General features: G+C 40.4%; 1 protein-coding gene across 3 annotated transcripts in view; it reads right to left on the reverse strand.

Annotated features, from left to right (window-relative positions):
- The window catches only part of INPP4B (inositol polyphosphate-4-phosphatase type II B), a 371,833-nt gene that overhangs the window by 30,232 nt on the left and 326,271 nt on the right, over nt 1–15,330 (reverse strand). The gene's annotated exons all lie outside the window — the stretch shown is intronic.

Genomic DNA, 15,330 nt, shown 5'->3' on the forward strand with positions numbered 1-15,330 from the left:
AAGACTTGAGCAAGTCATCTAATCCTTCTGTGGCTGTTGCCACATTACAGGCTTAAGCTATAGGGTTTCAAATCAGGTTCAAGGGAGTTCATTTTTGTCAAGTGCCTAGAAAAATGTAGCAAGCATTTTATAATGGGAGGGAAAAGAAAAAAGAAAGGAAGGAGGGAAAGAAGGACGGGAGGGAGGGAGTAGGGAAAGACCGACCTTGGTCTTATTTTACTTTGTGTTCTTCATGTTACGTTTAGAACATACAATGCAATTTTGCTTGCAATTATTTATAAAGGGCCTTAAAAACTAAGAACGCTTTGAGAGACGGTGGCAACAGCTTCCAAAAAGGGCAGAAGGAGCTGTACCTACTTTTACATCGTAGAGGGATTTTTTTTTTTTTTTGCAATCATAGAGGGATTTAAACCATTAAGCAGAACACAGCAACCATTTCCAGATACTTGTAGGTTGAGGTCGAGAAGGACGGACTGACATACTCTACCGACTGACGAACTCTACGTTGATCCAAATAGACGATGGATTAACAATGGGAAGTTATGGGGTGACAGGTGTCAGCTTAACATGAAGGTGAGTTTTATAAAATACACGGCTGTCCAACCCCGGGATAGGCTGATACATAAAGTCGCAGACTCCCTGCTCCTGGGCGCGGGCGAGGGAGGCTTAGCTGACAATCTGTCAGGGAGGCCGTAGAAAGAATTCCCGCCTTGGTTGGCAGGGTCACCAGGTAATCTCTAAGGTCCTTTTCAAATACGCAAGTCTCGAAATACCACTAATATGAAAAGCTACAAGTGCACAGAAATGGATGTAGCTTGAAAACTGATTTCTCGGGGAATAATGAGAAGGCTTGAAAAATAATATTTTATTCTGTACCTGAAGCCTGTGACCTTTCACCAACCCATGAAAATAATGAGCAAAGTAATCTGCCTGCATATTTGGGGGAAGTTGATGTGTCAACTGCCAGGTATTCTTCTTCCTGAATTTGTCTCATTTTAATGAGATACACACTATTCGATTTTCTTCTTTTACTTTACTTTTTTTTTTTTTTTTACTTAATATTAAATTTAGTGGCCCAAATAGCAGTGGGAGGATAAACACATGTCTTACAAGTCATAAAGACTGGGTCATCTGAATGGAGGTGCAATTTAAAAACAAGATCAAATTAGGTCTAAGGAAAATGAACATAAAAAGAATTTATATATATAAGCTATGGTACTTGCATTTATGTGTATATATATGTCATGTTTATGTTGATAGCCATATATATGTGCATACATATATACACACACATATAGATATTTCTGCCTACAATTTATAACTTGGGCCCTCACAGAGAGTAACATTAAGAAGATTCATTGCAATTCACTTTTCCATTGCAATTACTTTATTTGGATCATAAGTCTTGGCAAGGCTGCAAAATTCACTTTGTCAAAAAAAAAAAAAAAGTGGCTTTGGACTATTCTCTGAGGTGGCCTTACAATATTTCCTCAAACTCCGAGATCTAACCTTGCTCCGAGAATTCTAGGTAAATTCCTGCTGTTGCTTAGAGAAGTGTGTGTCTTCTCAGTTCAGACCCAAGAAGGGAATGATGTCCTGCCGTCCTCCGGCATCTCTGCTCCTGCCCCCGCCGCAGCAGATTTCAGGTACAGAATCTTCCCTTGAGAAACCTTCCACAACACTTAGCTAAAGGGCTAAGAACAATATCCAGGTGGAAAAATAATAATTACTTTATTAAGCATGTACTCATTGATCAAAACCCTGTCAGGCCGGAGGATATCTAGTTTCCCTTCCAACACTGATTCAGCAGGACAAGCTTATGGATACACCTCTGTTCTGACAGAAATGAAAAAAAAAATCAGTGTTAGCCTCTTTTGTTGAGATCTTTCAATGAAATATTTATCTTGTGTCAAAATATTATATTTTGCCTTTAGGTATCTTGGCACCAATGGAGATAGAAGGCCACATGTGAATAAGGGCGAGAGCACTGCTTCAGCAGTTACTTATTTCTATATATATATTTATATTTAAAAAATATATTTATTTATTTATTTGCAGAGACGTGGCAAGAATGTCAAATTGCCTAGCATTTTCCTTCAAGGAGAGATAAGCATCTATGGGGAGTGCAGACCATCTGACCATCTTCCTAGAAAGGAACTTTGAGCTGCTGGGGAAAATTCCAGTCTAGATGATCTGTACAAGCCGAAGGCCCATCTGCCGTGGCCATGGGGTCCCGGCCATGAGATACAGGAAGAACTGCACAGAAATGAAAGCGATGCTTGCCTTTACCTCATCAAACCCCGTGCAAATGAGAAAACTTATTTTTCCCTCCTACCCTCCGGACACATGGCTTCAGACTTTTTCAAGATTTTTTTCAGTTTTCTTTTTTTCTCCACGTGAGCAAATGGGTTAGACCAAAATTTTCCTTCCATTACTGATCAAACTCCAGGAGGAAATCAGCAGATTTTGGCAGCATATTGGAAACATGTACTAACACTATTTTGACATTTAGCTCGAGATGAGGATATTCAAAAGGCAGTCGCTGACTTCCAAATTAAAGCTAATATTTTTAAAATACACATAAACTGATTTTTTTACTAGCACTAATATGCCAACATCCTCAAATTCTGAAGGCTTTTTAAAAATACTGAATATTTTTCATTCTCCTTAGAGTCCCAGCATCCTAGCCAAGAGAGTGAAAACTTTTGTTCTTCAAGGGGTTTGGGCAAAGGTGGCAAAATAAACATCTACACATTCATGCTAAAACTATAGAAAGCAGACTGCAAAAGAACATGCATTTCTTTTACTTGGCCAAAATCGAAATAGAAAGCAATTTCTATTTTCCATTACGGTCTGAAACCATAACCTCAGTAATACAACGTTTGAATTTATAAAAGAACTGTAAGGATTGCATTTTGAGGAGATTATAACAACTACATGAATATACAACTGCATTATTTGCTAAAAAAAAAGATTTATTTAATCCACAAAAAAGCACCATTATTTGGAATTAATTTTAGATTATGTGCACTCTCTATTGTCCATTCAGGAACCACACAATTCACTATGAACTTTTACTTAATAACGTGCACAATGAAATTGTATTTATGAAGTCAAACCACAGCGGGAAAGAAGCTTAAACTCAGTAAACATTCGTCAGGGTTTGCGCTCTCCGGTGGCTGTCGACCACACATTTCTCACGTGGTGGAGCTGGACCCATGGCAGCTCTCTACAGCCGCCGCCGTTGCCTCTGACCTTGTGGCCATGTGATACTTGATCATATGTACCTTGCATATATGCACATGAGATTTTGCTATCTTACTGGAAAACTGGGTTTTCTTTCTTTTTTTGTGACTAGAGACAGTGAAGTTTTCTATACGTGTATCTATTTCAAGAGCAGCTGCTATAAAATCAGTTTGTTCTCATGAAGAAGAAGACACTTGCCTCTTCTTTTCTGGCAAAAATAATATCTCTTGACAGCTCTAATATGCCTTTTTCTCACTTTTGTTCTAGTCTTTCCAAGAGGAAAAAAGTCTTTATCACAAAATCAAACTGTGTTATAAACATTCCATCTCTGAATTTATGTTATCAAATCATATTATGGAAAGGAAACTGAACAAAGGGTGATATCTATTGTATTTCTATTTTCCAGAGCAAAAGAGCAGTCAAAGTGATTGGCCAACTCTGAAGCATATAAAAGTATAATGCTATTATTTTCTCAAATAGTTGAGAGGACAGACATCACTTTGAAAACACATAAATTCAGATGTAGGAGACGGTATTTTTTTTCCAGTTGCAAAAAAAACTATAAATCAGTATTATTCAACTTGATTTGACAAGTGCTAAGAACAAATTTAGGAAGTCATTAGCTTAGGATGGAGGGGATGCTTTATGTGGTTTTATTCTTAGGTATTTAATCCTGGCTTGTTTTAAAATTTAAGGCAGTTAAATGGACACATAAAATGCAGCAAGATATCAAGAATGAAAAGTGGGAAAGAAACAGTAAATGCAAGGGTTATATCATAAAAGAAATTAGAAATGAAGCCACTAGAGTTTTTAAGAAGGACCATAAAAGAATGCTATCCATTTCTAGTAGATGGATCACAAAATTGGCTGTGAGCCTTTTAGAAGTCCCTACAAAAGGGAAATGGCAAAATTAAAACACGCTTGCACACACACAGTCCCATCCAGGTATCCAACCCCCATACGCAAACGCACACACGTACTCGACTTGTTCTGGAGAATCACCAACCAGCCCGGTGTCAACGCTGCAGAAATGAATGCGAAGAATACTCACAGCGACGGAACCTTACGAGGTGACGAAACGTGCCCGCAGCATAGATGAGCTTTGAAAATAGTAGGCTAAGTAAGAGAAGTCCACGTATTGTGCAATCCTATTTACGTGAAATGTCCAGAGTAGGCAAAGGTGATGTACGTTTTCTAAAATTAGATTGGATGATGGCCGTACGACTTTGTGAATATACTAAAATCTGCTGAATTGTACATTTTAAATGGGCCAATGTTATCTTTGTACATTTCAGATAAACAGGAAATAAAGTTTTTGCTACAAATACACCTCGAATATTTCATGGGGTATTTTTTTTTAATTGAAGTATAGTCAAAACACGACGCTACCTAAGTTTCAGGTGAATGTTTTCTGTTTACATTTCAGATAAACAGGAAATGAAGTTCTTGCTATAAATACACTTCGAATATTTCACGGGGTATTTTTTTTTTAATTGAAGTATAGTCGAAACACGACGCTACCTAAGTTTCAGGTGTATAACATGGTGGTGACAGCTCTGTACGTCACGCTGTGCTCACCACAGGTGTCACCTACCACTACCGTACCACTGACTCTACTCCGCATGCTGTACCCTTTATCCCCAGGAGTAGTTAACTCGATACCTCTCACTCCACTTCACCCTTAAAGGGGTGGATTTAAAAAAATAATAATAATATAAATAAATAAATAAATAAATAAATAAATAAATAAATAAATGGGTGGATTTTATGGTACGGGGTGCAACGGCAGATGTACGTGAGTTGTATCTCAGTAAAACTGCTCAACATGTAATACCATCCTTACACTAGCCCACGGGTCATGAGACCAGGTACGCTCGGCAGTCACCTGGAGAGTCTGTTAAAGCTCTGCCTGCACGCCCCCCACCCAGCCCCCCCGACAGAGTCTGATCAGTGGGTGTGCGTGGAGGCCTGAGGAACCGCACGTCCGAGCTCTTGGGGCCGCTGCTGCTGCTGGCCTGGGGACCACGGGGAGCCTCAGCACACAGACTATACGAACAACTACAAGGGCTGCTTCTTTTACTTCCCTCAGTTTGGTTTGAGAAATCACATCAACGCACAGTGTAGTAAAAACCAGCGTGAGGAGGCGTCCTTATGACAAAGGAGGTGGGAGCGGGCAGTACAGCCACAGTGACCAGCGGTAACAGCCGCAGCGGCATTTCCTTTTTACTGCTAGGTGCCTCGATGGTCATTGTTTAATTTGATCCTCACAGCAGCCCCGTGAGATGGAGATGCTGGGGAAATCGACGCTGCAATAGTCAGACTTTATCAAGCACTTACCCGATATTCCTGCTACCCATTTCTTCATAAACATTGTTTCCCGTTACATATAAAGAACCCACAGGCTCCCAGGATTCCCTTCTCACTGCCAAGAAGTGGAGAGCCAGGCCATCCACCCCCAAAGTCCTTCCTCTTAACCACTGAATACACTCACTACCCTTCACCAAGCGGCCTTAATTCTTAGGTTTTAGAGGATTCAGAGCAATAACTCTGCCAAAACATTGCTATGATACTTGAGAACTATCACATGTGATTGTTTTACTATAATAAACTACCAATTTTCCAAATGATATGCTTTATAAATTACACTCCTGATCTCTATAATGATGTCATTCACACTCCTATGAATCCTGATAGACTCAATGAATGGGAGCGAATGGGGTGTAATTGTGCCTGATGTATTTCTGCTCATAGGACTTGAGACCATTATCCTCGGGCATAAATGCATTACACTGGACGTTTGAACTTTTCTGTCATCTGTGATCTTCCAATCAGGAGAAATTCTGCAGTATTTTCAGTATTTTGACTGTTTTTCCATAAACCTACGGACTCCCAGTTGAATTTTTATTAGACAGCGGCCAATGAAGACTTGCAGTTTGTTCTCCTGGGCTAAAGACTGGAGCATCATAAGCAGAATTCAGGTTAGGAAGAGGGGTGACGCCTTTCTATGACAGTGTTTACCCAAGTAGACCAAACACTCTGATGAAGGCAAGAATTTTTACGGAGCACACTGAAGATATGTTGATTTTAACAGTTTGGGATTTATTCTCACGGGTGTCAGGACAAACGTAACAGGCACATCAAGTGCAGGAATTCACGAATATCATTGTTTAGCACGAGGCTGAAGGTAATGATTGTTCATGCGACACTTGTGGAAAAAATTATTAGGTGGTTCAGTGAGTGAGTCTTGGGAAGCATTATTACAGGAGAAGTAAACGCCCTAACAAATACTTCGACTTTAAAAGCAAGCGAGGTCTGAGGTGGAGCTGCGGTATTTGTTTCACATCCACGTGTTTAATTCTGAGTTGTTTCTTTGAATGTGGTGTTCAGGTTCAGAAATACGCGGCTACACCCACTCACTTCCTCTGTTCTTGCATCTTAACCTTCCAGGAGCAGAAACAGCCTCCAGATTTTGGCATAACTGCTGTTCACACATCCTCCAGGCCAGGGCCGCCTGCATCTCTGGCTTTTTAAAGGAAAACAAGCCTTTCCTAGGACTAGTTCCTGTTATACCTCATTTTCCAAGTGCAAAAGAATCAATCACCTCCCTTCTCCCCTCAGTGTGTGTGTGTGTGTGTGTGTGTGTGTGTGTACTTGTGTCTCAGCTGAAGTCTCCGTTCCTTGTCTAAAATGGAGCACTAAAATGGCTCATTTCATGTCACAGGCTCATGTCAAAACACTCCATTTCTCTGTCCAAACCCAAGAGAACCTTCTGGCCTACTCCACTTTGCTTTCTTTTTCTTTTCTTTTTTTTAAATATATAAACAAACAAACAAAACAAAAATATTTTAAAAAACCATCACTCCTAAAAAAAAAAAAAAAAATCACTCCTGAACTCTCTTATCTAGAACTTGACTTAAATACAATAAATCAGTAGTTTATATATGCTGGAATCCTTTCTTAACTGGCATTATATGCAAACCTCCAATATGTGAGGCGTATAATAAAGACGAGATACTAGAAGTAGAAACACAGGTGGCCGATCAATGCTTGGAAAGATGTCCAATATCACTTATCATCAGGAAAATACGAATTAAATCAAGATATCACTTTTCACCCATCAGATTGGTAAAAATCTGTAGAGTGCAAATATTTGGGCGAGTGGAAAATGGGAGCACAGGTGCATGGGCTGAGGGGTACAAACAGTAGAGCTATTTTGAAGAGCAATCTGGTAGCATCTAGTAGAATTGAAAATATAAATACCTTACCACCTGTTTAACTTTTTTTTTTAAAGATTTATTTATTTGTGAGAGAGACAGAGAGAGGGGCAGAGACACAGGCAGAGGGAGAAGCAGGCTCCCTGTGGGGCGCCCGACGTGGGGATCCCAGGACCCCAGGACCACACCCTGAGCTGAAGGCAGATGCTCAATCACTGAGTCCCCAGGTGTCCCCCACCCATTTCACTCTTATGTTTATTATACTGGAGAAATTCTCATACTTATACTCTTGAGTATATTCACGAGTATGCATCTACTGCACTGTTGTTTATAATAGAATATAATAGAAGATAATAGAAACAACCTAAAATTCAACAAAGGAATAGATAAATTGTCTATTCATCTGAGGGACTAGTATGCAGCCATTAAAGGAGAGGACTAGACCCAGGTATGAATGCAAACCTTAAAACAAGCAAACAAACAAACAAACAAGCCAACAAACAGGATACCTTTTAGAAACCAAATATTGACCCTGGGGCTTCTCTTCTGAGACCCTGAAGACCAGGGAAATTCCTCAATTTCAGGAGTATCAGAGGAGGCATGGGGTAGAAACAGGGGCTAGGGAGGAATAGGCAGGGCAGGTGGCGATGGGGAGGGCATGGGAGCCAGCCGACACCGTGGTACCATTGGGCACGGAGACTGGAGGTTAGTGATCTCATTTAACACAACCATCACAGAGAGGTCGCTCCCCCTACTTCATGGGTGAGGAAACTGAGAGGAGTTTGCCCAAAGACGTACAGATGATGAGCGTTAGAATAAGGATTTAACCCCAGATCTTCTTGGCTTCTATGTGGCAAAAGTTAAATCTGTTTTAATTAAATTCACTTATATTTGTTTCCATTAAACGTAATTAAAAAACATGTATTCCTGGGATGCCTGGGGCGGGGGGTGGGGGCGGGGGGTGGGGTCAGGGGTTGAGCATCTGCCTCCGGCCCAGGGCGTGACCCCCGGGGTCCCGGATGGAGTCCCACATCCTCTCCCCGCAGGGAGCCTGCTTCTCCCTCTGCCCGTGTCTCTGCCTCTCCCTGTGCCTCTCATGAATAAATAAATACAATCTTTAAACGAACAAACAAACATGTATTCCCTCCACTTAGAATTCTAGGCCCTCAGGCAATAATTTCAAGAACTGAAAGAAGTGACTTATTTGGGAAGGTGTGTGCAAAGCTGGTAGCTGCTCTGGATGACAAGCACCGGGTCTCGTGCCACTAGTAGTAGGAGACAAATATCCTACACAAAACAAATTAGGAAGACGACACAGACCTCAAGATCATGACTTTTTTAGTATCAAAATAATAGGACAGACAATCAATGTGTGAAGATGACCTAAAATCAGGACATATGTTTTGTTCAGGAAGTTGAAAGTTCTTCCGTAGGCCATTCTTTGATTTCCCCAAAAAGTTCAGTTCTCTCTTGGTGGTTCATCTGTGGATAGCTTGTTAAAGGATGCTTGCTCCAAAAATGATTTTTTTTTTTAAAGGGCATTCTTTGCCACTATCTCACACTTACAGGAAACTGAAGCAAAAACACCCTAACAGTCAGTTATCACCGAACTATCAGCAACCCTAAGATGAAGGTGACTCCGTCTGGGCTTATTGTTATTATTCATCCTGGATACGGACTGAAATAAAACAGCAAACACACTACTGAAGTTCTCAAGGGAAGAGAGAACTCGATGTGCTGATGGAAACCCTGTTGCCCCTGACGCTGCTCTACACAAACGCAGCCCTTTTGGGTAGATAACTGAAAGCTTCCATGAGTTCTGTCTCCACTGCTTATTATTCACTTTAATACTTGAAATAGGAGAGAATACGAAGCGGTAGCAGCTCTGCTCTGACTCCTCCAAACAAAAGAAAAGAAAAATAGGATGAAGTGAAAACAAGACTAAGGAAGGAAAAAGCTGGGTTTTCTGTTTTAACACAAATGAACGACGGGACTCAAAAGTAAATCCCACGGAAAAGTAAGTCATGAAAGTAAAACCTTTGCTGACATCAGTCGGTAAAGGGTCACTTACTTATAAAGCAGAACATGAACATTTCATAAGTTATGAAATAAAAACAAAATAAGTTTCAGGTGCAATATGTTGAGAATATGGCGTTCAACAAGATAAAACTCAATAAGGGTCATGGGCCTTTTAGCCTTTTATGAATTTGATATTTACTAGAATAGAGAGATGAAAGGGTGACGAGCAGGTTGTATGCTTACCCTGATTAATCTTTCTAATGGCATAGAGACTATTTTCCTTTTAAGGAGCATTATAGAGCGACGGATTGCAGAGTCATGGAGCAGAAGGAAAATAAAAGTCACAGACAACTGAGCAATACGGCGTCACATTGTTACACGGAATACACGCGGAATCCCGGGGTTCCTGCTAAGGGAGCTAAGACGGCCCTGGCATTTTCATTTTAATTTACCTTTTTAGTGGCTATTCCATTCCCCAACACGATCGTTTTCTGATAAAAGCATGACATTTCATAATCCAGTCAAATGTTGTATTTTAAAATCCATTCCTAATTGGCTATTAATGAAATACAAGCTTAGAAGTCCCTCCTGAAAATGCTTCCTATAAGCGCACGGGGACAAAATGGCTCTTAACATCGACAGAGATCCCGTAACCAGCAACCGAGAGCTAATAGTGCATTATTCCTTTCTTAAAAAAAAAAAAAAAAAAAAAAAAATCTGCCAATTACGCGGCCACCATTTTGTAAATTTCCACTCTAGATGATCAGGGGAGAATTTGTCAATACACGTGCACCTCAAAACTCAAGGAAGGGATAGATACCCCTTACAGTCTTACACAAAGTCATTACAATAAGTCACTGAAGGGTGGCGGGTATGAGGCCTACTCCAGGTAAGTGGTTCTCTACCTACTGCCCATCCCAGAAATGGCTTTGGAGAGAGACTCCTGCTACTCGGCCCCCCACCCCCTCGGGTTTCTAAGGAGGGTTGAGAATCATGGTTTTGGTCTTGCAATGCAGACAACGACTGGGAGCTCCTCACAGAGCCAGATCTTCCCAGTTCTCCGCTAACTTGCTAATCTGAAGAGGCCCCTCCACTACGTCAGCCAAGCAGAGTGTAACCAGAGGTACGCGCAGGAGCGTGCAGCCATGGGCCATACTGGCTATGTAGGAAAAGCGGGAGTGAAATTTTTGAGAATAGTACAAAGTGTGGATTCAGACTATGAATTAAGATAGGTTTTTTTTTGTGGACGGTTTGATTTTGGATTTGTATCATAACCTGTCCAGAGCTTTCAATTTTATCTTCTGGAACTTTGGATTATAAATATGTCACAACCGAGTAATAATTTCATGTTTAATTCTAAATGCCTATCACAGAATTATGATATCCTAACATAGATGACCTGAATATTTTAGAAACCTGTGTTACGTATTCATTCATCTACCCATTCATCGAATATTTATAGAGAACCTACTATCATTAGGCATGTTCTAGGTCCTGGGAAGATTGTAATGGACAAAGGAGAACAAAAATACCTGTTCCCATGTAGTTTACGGTGAGGGACTTTCCGACTAAGCAGCCAAATGAAGCTTTATTTGTTTCTCTTTATCTGTTACATTTCATTTATCCATAAATAATCTAAAACTTACAGAGAGAAGCACAATACAACAGAAAAAAATTTAATATAGATAAAGAAAAAGTAAAACTAAAAAAACTCCAGCAATGATAGTATAACCTTGGTGAACTTTTAAAAAATTCAGAGTAAATAGCCTGAAAGGCAGTTAGAATAATTCTAAGGTAAAATAAACTGCAACCAATGGTAATTAAATAAAAAACCCCAATATTTTCGAAAGCATAAAAATCCAAGTCCTTTAAGACACTGTTTTTTTTTTTTTTAAATCCAAGGTTGTGTCACAGAATATCAGGAAAAGTTCTTAAAAAAAAATTAGATCCAAAAAAAAAAAAATTAGATCCCTGGATCCACCTCAGACCTTCCCAACTATAAATCATACAGAGCCCAAAGACAGGTAGTTTTAACAAGCCCCAGAAGCAGTCCGAGGTGCATTTTAAAGCCACTGTCTGAGGGTGGGAATTTCCTAGATGGCAGACTGAGGGGTTCTGCAAATATTCTTACTCCTAAAAAACCTATGACGATGGAAAGTACTGTCAAAAACAACAATGTCAGACCCTGGTGATCAACTGACATCAAGCCACAAGCTGAGAACTGTTTCTTCTTGGGAGAGAGCCCACGGTGGGCAAGAGGCGGGAGGTGTGGGTCTTCCTGCCTTCCTGGTGCTGCTCCCACCCCTGCCCCTCTCAGCTCAGGTTCTGGGGTGGGAGGCAGGTGGCCTCCTCCCACAGATGATGGCAGGAAACGCCACTCCCAGGCATTGTCAGAAACGGCAGTGCTCTTGGAGGCGAGCGGATGCTGACGGTCAACCTCTCGGCTAGCCTGAGATAGCAGTCCCACTGGGGCCACTCCCAGAGGACCAGCTGTTGATTTAACTGGGGATCCCGAAAATGAGAGAACCATGGAGGGCTTTGCACCACCTTGAACATCCCTGCCAACTAGCAGGACCTAACAGGCCTGGTGGGAATGAAGAGCAGAGCAGATCTGAAAACCCTGTTCACAGTCCACGGGTGCGCCAAAAGGGGTTGGAAGCCTTATTGGATTGAACTGTCGGAGAGCAACCTCTGGCTAATCGTTGGCCACTGAACTACAGAGACCCAAGAGCAACCTCAGGAGATGAGGCTTAGACATAACAGTAAGAACCAAATCACAGCCTGGAACATTACCAAAAACATAATTAAAAAAAAAAAAGACAAAGTTGTTACACAGTTCTGAAAAAGGCAGCAGAATGAATTCCTATTTGGACTGTTCTTCATTTATCCAACCCTTATTTCGATTTGTTTTACTCTGGACCAGACACTGTGCTCAACGCCCCAGTACAATGGCGGACATGACTGATAGGGTCAAAATTGAACAGTTTACATCTAGAACTAGAGTCTGCTCTTCAAGAGCTCAGGATTTGGGCAGATTTTGTCTTGTACACAGTCTCAAATTTCTAAAAGTGCATGTTTTTTAAGACTTACATGACCTATATGATACACTTGACCCTTGAACAACATAGGGGTTAGGAGCACTGAGCCCCTGCACAGTTGAAAATCCATGAATGACGTGTGAACCTCCCAAAACTTAACTAGCAATAGCCCACTGTTGACAGAAAGCCTTACTCTTAGCAGAGCTGATGAACATATATTTTGTATGTTATATGTATTATATGCTGTATTCTTACTGCAAAGCAGCAAGCTGGAAAAAAAAGAAAAACATCACTAGAAAAATCGTAAGAAAATAAAGTACATTTTTAGTACTGTACTGTGTTTATTAAAAAAAAAAATCCACACGTAAGGAGACCCATGCAGCTCAAACCTGTGTTGTTCAAGGGTCAACTATATTTTAAGTACCAGATTTGAAGGAGTCGAACGCATTACCAGATAATTTTAAGTGATAATAGTTTGTTTCATTTGGTACGAAGAAAATAAGATTAAAATATAACAAGCGCATCTATGTTCCAGTGCTGGCCGGCTCCAATACTTTCTGTTTGAATAGTCCTCGCCAAAACATTCTAGATCTCAGTTTCATTATTTATAAAGTCAAGCAGACTTGACTAGATTTCTGGAGTGACTCTTTAATCTCAAATCTATGACTCAAATCCTAAGCGCATGCAGTAATACACGTTAACCTAAAAGCCATTTATAAAGAAAACCTATCCAGGCTTACTTTAATGAATACGATCCATCCATAATTAGCACAGCATTTGTAAACACGTGAACACTTTAAGGTAGAATTTAAAGAACTATCTTCTTAAATGGAGAAAGCATTGCATTTGGAAACTTATTTGTAAGAACTGGCAGCCAACTTTAATACACGGTATTCGAGTCAAAACTTGTCATATTCACAAAAATTATAGAGACCATAGTTGACCAGGTTTTACTGTACCTGGAAGGTTGGAATGTTGACATTATGACCCTCAACATTTATTTTTTATTTACTTAATGAATATCATATAGTAATCGCTGTATGATCACTTTATCCATGTCAATTCATTTAATCCTGAACACACTCCTAAGAAGAGCTACTATCATTATCACATCTGTTTTACGGATGAGTAAACTGAGGCACCAAGAGGTTGAGTTGAGCTGCCTAAAGCATTAGGCACCAAGAGGTTGAGTTTAGGTTAAGTTGCCTAAAGCATTAGGAGGCAGTAGGACGTTAATGTGCTCGTGGCTAGTAAGTGGCATATAGGCTGCATCAAAACTCATGCCAGCTGGCTCCCAAACCCCATGCTCTCCTTTACTCTATGTCGCCAGAACTCATAAACCAATGGGCTTAGACTGTTACACAGAATATCCAAAGAAGGAAATTATGGCAGTTATTAAAGGAAAAGACGAATCTTATTTCCCTTAAACATATCCACATAGCACGCACGCACTCACACGCACACACAGTCCCTCAAAGCCTCACATAGCTCTCATGCGTTTCCCAAAACCAAATGATAAATTTGACAGATTGGAAATTTATATAAAAAAAATCTATAAATATAAATATATAGAGATTCCCCCCCCCCAGAGAAGCGGGGGTATGGAAATTAAGATCTTCAGTGTTTTTAGATTAAAATTCTCTACCTTACGCTGTTTAACGATCCAAAAATGAACCCCATAGATGTCACGTCATGAGCAAGTAGGTTACGTATATAATGTCAATTCTACATGAACGCTATGCAGTAGCACACTAACCAGTTTTATATTTTAACATGTATATGACACATATGTCTTTTATTTACCAATTTAGAAGAACTGTTTTTCTAATTTAAGGGTCCTCTTTTATCCCTGCCTTAAATAAACAGCAACTGCACCTGCCAGATAATTCCTGTTTGTTGAATCAGCGTAGTCCTCTGGTGCATCTGGCCTATAAGATGGCTATGCTCCTACTCTCCCTACCTGGTGGCTTTGTTCTATCCATAGTGACGTATGCAGTCTTTTTAGGCACATCCGAAGATTTCAGATTCAGATTCTGAATTCTTCCCATTAGTGCCGGGAGATTATTTCTAAAAGAAGTTTTTTATATCAACCAAGTGCGTTTTATATGGCCGAGATGGTCATGTCAGGCCTCTAAGACATCCTCATGCATTTATCAAAACATCACGATAGAACTCTACTGAACAATGAAAATGCCAAGAGACATGAAATGCGGTAACAGAGAGGGCTCAGAAATCTCTCATTTGGTGGGGAACACATGCAGGCACAGGACAAGTGCAGGCAAGCATCCGCGTCCCCAACGAAAGACTGCAGCAGTTAAAAAAAGAAAAAAAAAAAAAGTGGAAGCCAATGCTATGCCGGAAAAGAAGCAGCCCTCTCTAGAGCATCGCAGGACACTTCCTTCTGGGAACAGAGAGGCTGCCCCACGCTAGCTGGTGTGCTTCTGAGTCAGTCTTTGCAGCAGAGACACAATTTCGTTTAACTTTTTAATTAACGTGTGTCCTTGCTGACAGACATTGTAAATGAGACACTTTTTCCTTCCCATTATGGCTTTTACACTTTAGATTTAATTACCGTGGAAATGAATCAAGAAACATGACTTCAGGCATAGCATTCGGGATGTCGGCAGAGTAACGACACTAATTCTATCAAGTATCAGTGTCATCCCATCTTTATGATGAGGGACGCGAAAATCATTTTAGGAGGTGACCGACCCGGAGACCCTATAAGACATTAGGAAGATCATCTGTGAACTGTAGTTAGGAAAGATTTTGTTTGGGTAACAACTTAGTTTTATTTTGTGCATATTCATAAT

This window comes from Nyctereutes procyonoides, unplaced genomic scaffold (genome assembly GCF_905146905.1).
Source record: "Nyctereutes procyonoides isolate TBG_1078 unplaced genomic scaffold, NYPRO_anot_genome, whole genome shotgun sequence".
Taxonomy (NCBI): domain Eukaryota; kingdom Metazoa; phylum Chordata; class Mammalia; order Carnivora; family Canidae; genus Nyctereutes; species Nyctereutes procyonoides.